Source organism: Ammodytes marinus (genome assembly GCF_949987685.1).
Source record: "Ammodytes marinus genome assembly, chromosome: 7".
In the NCBI taxonomy this organism is placed as follows: Eukaryota; Metazoa; Chordata; class Actinopteri; order Uranoscopiformes; family Ammodytidae; genus Ammodytes; species Ammodytes marinus.
Genome location: NC_137211.1, coordinates 17,806,112 through 17,815,195, shown reverse-complemented (window position 1 = coordinate 17,815,195; position 9,084 = coordinate 17,806,112).

Genomic DNA, 9,084 nt, shown 5'->3' with positions numbered 1-9,084 from the left:
ATTTATGTTTAACGTCCTGTAGTACTTTCTGCACAGCTGAGCTCCCTCTAATGTTGGCTGTAACATAGAAAGAGTTACACTCCCACCCACAGGATGAATGCAGTCCTACACCCTAAAAGATTGGCTTTTTTCCAAGACATTAGCAGCGTCTTATAAAACAGAACAGTTTAAAAAAAACGTAGGTGAGGTGCACCAAATTCTCATACATTGTGAAACAATTTGAACCAATCAAAGTATAAATATTTCGAAAAACAAAGGAGTTGTGTTGACCTTCCTTTTAATAAGATCTACTTTAAGCAATAAGGTAATCTTCTGCCACTGCTCAGAGTTCAGTGAACCTCCTCGACCTGTTGTAATTATCGGAAAGGGTGTGTGCGTCTCCGTGACAGCTGTATTAATGCATGTTGCACATCCAAACAGAGCTGCTCGCCAGCTTTTTTTGGTCTTCGAGATGAGTTATATGGGTTGAGGTCATTTCAACAAAAGACTCTGATATCTGTGATTTCGGCGCTAACTTTAGTATGGTGGTAAATAATAAATAAATAGATAATAGCCAAATAGCCCCAAAAGAGGCAGGACGACAGCTTTCTCATTCCTTTAAGTCTATAGACGTTCCTTCAGTCATAATAGCAGCAATGTGTGTGTGACTAAATCAAGCACCCTAACACACCCAGTGACTTGAGATTCCACTCTTGGTATGTACAATGCATAACGAGCCCTAGAGCTGTGATTGATGTCTCTTTCCCCTAATTAGCTTTATCTGCTCTTCAAGATTAGGTGGTGCTGTGTTTCAGGGACAGTGAATCAAGCATCCCAGACAGGGGAAGATACACACATCTATTATGGGTTTAGGGACACTGACAGGAAGTTTTGAAATCTCTTGGACAAAGGAAGAGGGACTGTAAGAGGGTAATAGTTACAGAGGACACAGATAAAGTGCCACTAAGTCACTGAACTAAATATGAGCAGGGCCTTCTGTGTAGCCTCTGTGTTATAGTTGCTAAATACACGCTGGTAACAAATCCTATTAAACACATTTTGAAACTCCACCTGGGCCTTTATGATGCTGCAGCATTTCAGCATTAAGGGAATTTTGTCTTTGGTTGCTTGAGATATGAAGTGCGGTCTAGGAAAATCTGGGTTAGGAAAATTAATGGGGAATGCGTTCCCTTCAGTCAGTAGTAAATGATAACATGCCCTCAGGGCAAGGTACTCATCCAACATTAAAACAGTGAAGAAGCCTTTTGAGCTGAAAACAGTACAAAGTGTACTCACTAAAACTCATGATTCACAATCGTGTAATGTACTGCAAGGGGCTTTACATTGTGCACAGCTTAGGTCACACTGTATCCCTTGACTCATATGAGGAAAAACTACACAAAAAATGAAACCTTAACAGTGAAAGTAAACAAACTGAAAAATACAGAAAACTGAATACAGTTCTGTCGGACTGTATAAACTGTGTGACTACAGTCAATAGATTAACAATTTAAAAAAAATTATGATGATAATGGTGATGATGATGAAAATAATGATGATGGTTTTGATAATTATGTTATACAAAACAACCACTCTTAAAATGCCACTCTGGGGGTTAGAACAACTGCATGCTAGTGTGCAAGACTCTATACAGCTTGCGTATGGGTGGAGGTCGGTGGAAAGGCAGGGTGGGGATGGAGGGGTGGGGATGCAGGGAGGGGGGGAGGGAGTTACAGACACGCTCGTCTTTGATAGCTCAGGTGGTCATCACCTGAGGGGGAAAAGAGTGTTAATGGGCATTCTCAGCAGCAGACAAGCACAGGCTAGCGCTCCCTCTCTCCTGGCTGCCATAAACAGGGGGAAGTATGCATCATTAGATTAGGCTGAGGCTAACTACCTGCAGTCAAGCCCACTTCATACAGTAGCTAGCAGTGTGCAGGGTGCACAGACTCAACCTCCGGCCTCCTGCTGCTCAATTCTATTGGCTGGGTATTTTAGCACAGCAATGGGATTGGTCAATTTGTGCAATTATTACCTGAACCACAGAAAGGGTTCTTACTGCAGATTATGTTATGTGTCAAACCTTTCTATTATAAGCAATTATACTGACAATAGGGTAAGATATTTGGCAATTGACAGATCATCTTAATTACATTAACAAACAATAGTGATTCCTAAAGGTGCCCAGATTGTGAACAACATATAAGCTGAATTTGTTCCTGCTTCTGAAAAGTACAGAGCAAGATGTTATGTTTGTCTTAACTCCTATGGAGAAGAAAATGGAAATGGGAAAAGAGAGAGAGAGCAGAAGAGAAGAGATTCACAGAAAGAAAGACAGTGACAGAGGAATTTGCCTGAGAGGAGAATGAGGGGAGGTATGTAAGGTTGCCTTTCACTTAGAGGCACCTGATAGCTCAGCCTAAGTGTCATCTTATCACACTTCAGCAGATATTGCACCCACTCCCTAATATTTCACTTTTTAGAAAGGAAATCTTCCAAAGCTAACCAAGCCATAAAAAAACATCATTTTTGCCTCCAGTCTGACCCCTGCGAAGGCCCAGCGGAGGAGCTCCATGTCAGACTATGGGGTGTTGTACCCCCGGGGCCCAGGTCCAGAGGAAAGTGAGGCTCATCCCTGCTGGAGTGGATTGACCTGAGGGGAAGCTCTTCTCCATAGCTCCCTGGGTGGGAAGATTTACTGCTGTCTTAATCACAGGGTGACGCCTTTGCAACAGGTTCTCTGACCAATCAGAAAAGACCCACAGATGATGCGCTGCCTTGTTAACTGCCATTTTGACAGAATGTAATGCCAGATATCTTTGGCATGTGTGACTTTTGACACCACAACCCGTTTGTTTGTTGTTGTTGTTTTTTGGATGTACAGTATTGACTCACAAATAGTATACTGTATATGGAATGTGGCGCTAAAGGGACAATTCACAAAAATTTACCAAAAGCTAGTGGTTTGAGTAAATATTATATACTTTAAGTGTTATGATATAATTGTTTGAGATTCTGCTAGAAACCCAGTACAATGGAAGTGAAAATAATTTGGAGTCAGCGTTTCTGAAGAACGCTTGTTGTCAAAATCACTTTTTGTCAAAATCTGTTAATATCTCCTCACGTTCCTCTACCTGTCCGTACTGATGAAAAAGTCCCAAAGAAAGCCAAGAGGGAGAAGGTGAGATGCACACAAACAAGTTTGAAAGTGGACCCTGCGTTATAGATACCAAGACAAGTATGAATTTCTTAGCTCAAATGATGACACTTTTTTTTAACCCTTCTGTTGTGTAATGGTCAAATTTGACCCGTTTCCAACTTCAGACATACAAAAAAATATTTTAGTTTTTTAAATTGGAACAACTTCTTATAATATCCTCAGTAAATGCTTTATAAACACACAGCATTTTTTTATTTTTTTTTATTTTTTACCATTTAAGTCAATTCTGAGGTCTCTAAACAAAAAAGACATCTGACATCTGTGGTGTTTCAGGTAAATTATGACCCGGGAGAAAATAGTGGCTGTTGCATTCATCCTTCGTTGCTCTGTGGATTACATTTTGCTCAAATAAGATATTATGCTATTTTGGGCAACAAAAAAAATCTATTCCACACATTTTTTACCTTTTTATTAACATAATTTTGACCTGTAACACCACAGATGTCACAATGGTAAAAAAAAATATATTCTAAAAAAACCCACAAATAATTTATTCTAGAAAGTGTGTTCTGATATTAGTCTATTGTAGTCAGATAACATATTATTGCCTCACTAGAAAATACAATGAGTGAACTGACATTTTTTTCATTTATGTTTTAAATTTAAAACAATGTGTGTATGGATATGATTGCATAATAAGTTAGTTATGAAGTGAAAAATGATATTGGATAAGAATCATTGTTTTGGTATTATTTTGGTATTATGACGGGACAAAGATTTTACTTCTCTAGTGAAATATCTAAACATGATGAATTGCCACAACATTAGTGAAATTCCTTTGGCAGGAATCCTAATGACTGATGTAACCTGACTTTAGCTCTCAATGACATTGACATTTTGGGTTTTGAGTTAAAGAACTCAACAACTGTGACATTGAAACTAAATTTAGTACAAGTAAGAAGGGTCTTGGAACAACTTCAGGCTGCCAGACCATGCACAACCACATAGGGCAGCTGCAGTGAGAGCAGTGAGAGAATTTCTTGATGCAGAGGGGGTGCAGCAGATGCTTGCCCCAATTTTGTTTAAGCCTGAATACACAGTTTGCAAAGGTTCATTTTGGTTTAATTTACACTGTGATATGTTTGGATGAGATTGATCAATAACGTTTTGAGAAGATATGCACCTTATCTACCAAGAATACATCACATTATCACAATCATTTCATGAGAAGAGGTCAAAGATAATGTATGGATGCAACTTTATGGACGACCGTGACTGTAGACCCTTTGTCTTGTTTGTCATTTGGTTGAACTCTTGAAAATGTGGTACCAGGGATATGTTGACCTACTGATAATATTAGAACAAACAACTTGTATTCAAACTAATTTATACCAGATTTCACAAAATGAGTCTCTTTGATAATGATGCAAATGATAAGAATGATTCTGCATCTTCAGACCAAATAAGACCATCTGTACTCTAAATTCTTTATCTATCTATACGTACCACCAATCCCCTGAGCTGAGATGAAAACGGGGGCCACCCGAATTTAAGGGGTGAAATTTCACAATATTCAGCAAATGAATTTGCAAGATGCAACAGGTACTGTACTGCTTTCATGACTGTCTGCATACCAATGTGACCGCAGTCTAACTATTACTCTCTTTATCTTTGCCCCCTCCGGCACCAGGTTAGAAAACCCCTGTGTTCTCTCTCCAAAAAAGACTTCTCTTTCAAATGTGTGGGAGATGTGCACATTTGTTTGTATTTAACCGTATAGCAAGTTACTTTTTATATAGGGTCTGTCATCTATATGAAGCAAAGTGAACGCAGGACAATTCAGCCTTTTCTTAAATGATTAGAAATGAAACCCAATAGTCTGTCTGCTGTGGTACTAAAGACAACATTCTCACTCAGTTGTGCCTACCACGAGCACTGGAAGTTTTCTGTTTGACAGACTGATGCCTTTTTGTTTGTCTGGCCTAAATCCTGTTGTATGTGGCAGTGAACAGTTTCATCTTGACTGACAGCTTCTCAATATTCTTATTCATAAACACAAGCAGCAATCAGCATAAATCATGTCATTCATTGTGCTTTATATGCTTCAAGAAATATTTCTTTTTAACGACAGGTTGATTTGTTGTTATTTCTGTCTAATTGTCTTACTTGTCACTGATGCACACGCTCATGACTCACAAGCAACACGCCCAGATAATGGTCTCGTTGCAGTGGGAAATTTCCCTAACTGTTCACAATAAGTTGCAGATAGCCTTGGGTTCTATAAGAATGCCTGTTTGCACTCAAGGCGATCATTCTAGATCCATTCTGGAAAACAACTTCATCTGACATGGAACCATTTTTCTGGCTGACAGGCAAGAAAGCCAGAGTGGAAAATGTCATCATGTTGAGAGAGTGTCACTGCAAAGGTATGACAGATCTGGAGCACTCGGGTCCAGTCAGATCTTCTCTGAGTTTTGGGCTGTAAAATAATCACACAAAAACAGAAAAAGTAGTTTGCCAAAATAAGAATTTGGACCAGCCTGTGGAAAGATGGCAGGAATCCATGATTCAACTTCTCCATCTGCTTTTAAAACCACTGAGTCACTGTTAAGGCTCTCTGTGTTGACAACCTTGCCCTCCTTTTTATCTCCTGCCACATGGCCCAACGTTACAGGTGTGCTTTCCCACAACTATGGCAAATCACCATCCACCTGACACATCCACCTGACCTTTTAGTCACCTATAAATGGCAGATTCCAGGGCATAGACTGTGAATAGAGCAACGTTCCAAATCCGAGATGAAGACATGCCTGGTCTTCACATTGGTGCTGATTCTCTGCCATCTTAGCAGAGCTCAGATATACAGCAGTGACAATGACGTCTTGCTTCAAGCTCCTAATGTTGAGAGTGGGGAAGAGAAGGCTGAGACATGGAGGCCAAGGACTGAAGATGATGGAGATGAACAGGAACCAGAGTCTCTGTCTGACATCTGGGCTGAGCTGAGGGATCTGAGAGACATGGTGGTGGAGCAGAAAGTTCAGCTGAGGCACCTGACGACCAGAGTAACAGCTGCTGAGAGCACAGTGGATGTCCTACAGGAAGAAAATAAAGGTACGCGGTCGACCACAACATATCACTGGACCAACTTGCAAACTGTGTGGGGCTTTCTGGCTGTACTAAACTGGGATTGAATCGTACTTTAATGACAGACACTAAAAAAACAACAAGGCAAGGGAACTTCATTTATATAGCACATTTCATAGCACATTTCATACACACAACCGTTTCTGATCTGCTGCTACATCATGAAACATCCAAACCTCTCAGGTCTTCTAGGACAGGTTGACTTTCAGTCCCCAGAGTCAAGGCTAAACATGGAGAAGCAGTTTTCAGTTGTTATGCACCACATATCCGGAACAAACTCCCAGAAAACTAGATGTCAGGTGCAACTCTCAGCCCTGTAAAATCTAATCTGAATCTTTCTGTTTCCCTTTCAACCTATTCTTTTTTTCTATTCACTTGTTTGTATTGTCTTTTAAATGCAGTTTCTTGTCATTTTAAACATTTGTCTGCCTGTTTTCGCTCTTTGTTTTTTATTATCTCCTTAACGCAATTTCAATATTTTCTCATGTCTTTTGAAGTATTATATTTTCTCATTTTTTTTGAAGTATTTTAATGCCCCTGTAAAGCATTTAGAATTACCCTGTCTAAATTGTGCTACATAAATGAATTGGCCTTGCCTTAATAGAACCTTCACTTTATAAGAGAATAGATGAGATAGATGAGTTAGACTTTATATACAGTATGTAGTTGAGCTTACATCAGCCCTGTTGTTACAGCCATGGAGGCCAGGATGACCGCTGCTGAGAGCTTGGTCGAGGAACTGCAGATGGAGAATGACGGTAAAAATGCACTGTGTTCGAATAAACTGAGGTGTTTTCTGAGTTGAATCTCTGACTAATAAACCTTTACATTGTGTTTTCCACTTTCCTATCAAATCATTTTCTGTCACTTTTATAGGTCAAGCTACAGAGCTTGCAGTTGCTCAGCAGAAGCTCAGCACTCTGCAGCAAAGACTGACAGACAGTGATCACCGCATGCTGGAGCTGGAGAAACAGCAGGAAGGTAAAGGTTAAGGGTATAAGGGTGTATGATTTGTGTGATGAATTATGTGCATATTGTTATGAATGTGTTTCTCTGGATTTCAGGGCAAATGACAGCAGTACAGGAACTTCAAAATACCAATGGAGGTTAATAATCTTTGCTCCTCTTTGCTGTGCATATGTTTTGTGCCTATGTGAGTATTTGCGACAAGAAGTACAGAAATAAAGTCACAATTCAATGTGTGATGTTCTTCAACTTTGGCCACAGTGAGAAAACTGGCATTTTCTGCCTCCCTTCTGGCATCTGGTGAAGGCAACACATACAACGACGAGTTTGTTCCACTCATCTACAGAAATGTCTTGACAAACATCGGAAACCACTACAACCCAAACACAGGTAGTCCAGTAACGCTTATTCTAATTGAGATATCGGACTGCTGTCTTTGATCATTTCACTTCTATCAGTTGTGACTGTTCTTCTCCTTCCGTGTTTTAGGTTACTTCACTGCCCCAGTAAGCGGAGCGTATTACTGCAGATTTACTGGCCACATTGCACACTCTGATGACAATCTGATAATGAGACTTGTCAAGAACGGACAGCTCATAGTAACTTCAGGTGACCGTCCCACCACAGTCACAGACCCGGAGGACAATGTGTCTAACGGTGCAGTGTTGCAGTTAGAAGTGGGAGATGTTGTTTCAGTAGAGCATTTTGGGTATGTTTGGGATGACCAGTACCACAGAACAACCTTTAGTGGCTTTCTGATCTTTCCTCTGTAAGATATTTAAATAAATAAATGAAGAAAAAATAATAAAAACTATGGAAAACAACAATTTTATTTACCTTCATATCCTTCTCCTATCTCATACTGCTTTTCACTATTTGAACAGAAAAACCGGTGACAATTAGGGCTGGGTATCTGTGAGGACTGTGATATGATACGCATCACAATACACGGGTCACAACAATATGATATAAAATATATTGCGATACGATGCATATTCCGATATAATGCGATATTCCATATAATTCACTGGAGATGTAAAAGCAGGGCTGACATATAAGTTTCTGTGCACGCACGAGCTGGGTGGTCTTCATACATGACATTGTATTATGTTGATAATTCAGCAGACAAATTGATTCAAAACTATATATTTCAAAATATTAGTTCAATATTTTTATACTGCCAGCTTCTCATTATTCTTATTCATAAAAACAAGCAGCCTACAGAACAAATCATGTCATTCATTGCGCTTCATACGCTTCAAAAATATTTTTTTAACAACAGCTTGATTTGTTGAAATTTCTGTTTAATTGTCTTATTTGTCATTAATGACACGCTTATGAGTCACAAGCAACACACCCAGATAATGGTCTTGTTGCAGTGAGACATTTCCCTAACTCGTCACAATAACTTGCAGGTAGCCTAGGGATCTGTAAGGATGCCCATTTGCTCTCAATGCCTTTTATTTCTGGCTGACCGGTAAAAAAAGCCAGAGTGGAAAATCTCATCATGCTGAAACAGTGTCACTGCAAAGGTATGACGGAGAAAGAGCTCTCGAGTCCAGTCAGATCTTCTTTGAGTTTTGGTCTGCAATATAATCAAACCAAAACAGAAAAGCGTTTGGCCAAAATAAGAATTTCGAGCAGCCTGTTGAAATATGGTTGGACTCCATGATGCAACTCCAACATCTGTGTTTAAAACCACTGAGTCACAGTTACTGCTCTCTGTGTTGTTGTCCTCGCCCTCCTTTTTATCTCCTGCCACATGGCCCAATGTTACAGGTGTGCTTTCCCACAACCATGGCAAATCACCATCCACCTGACACATCTGACCTCGA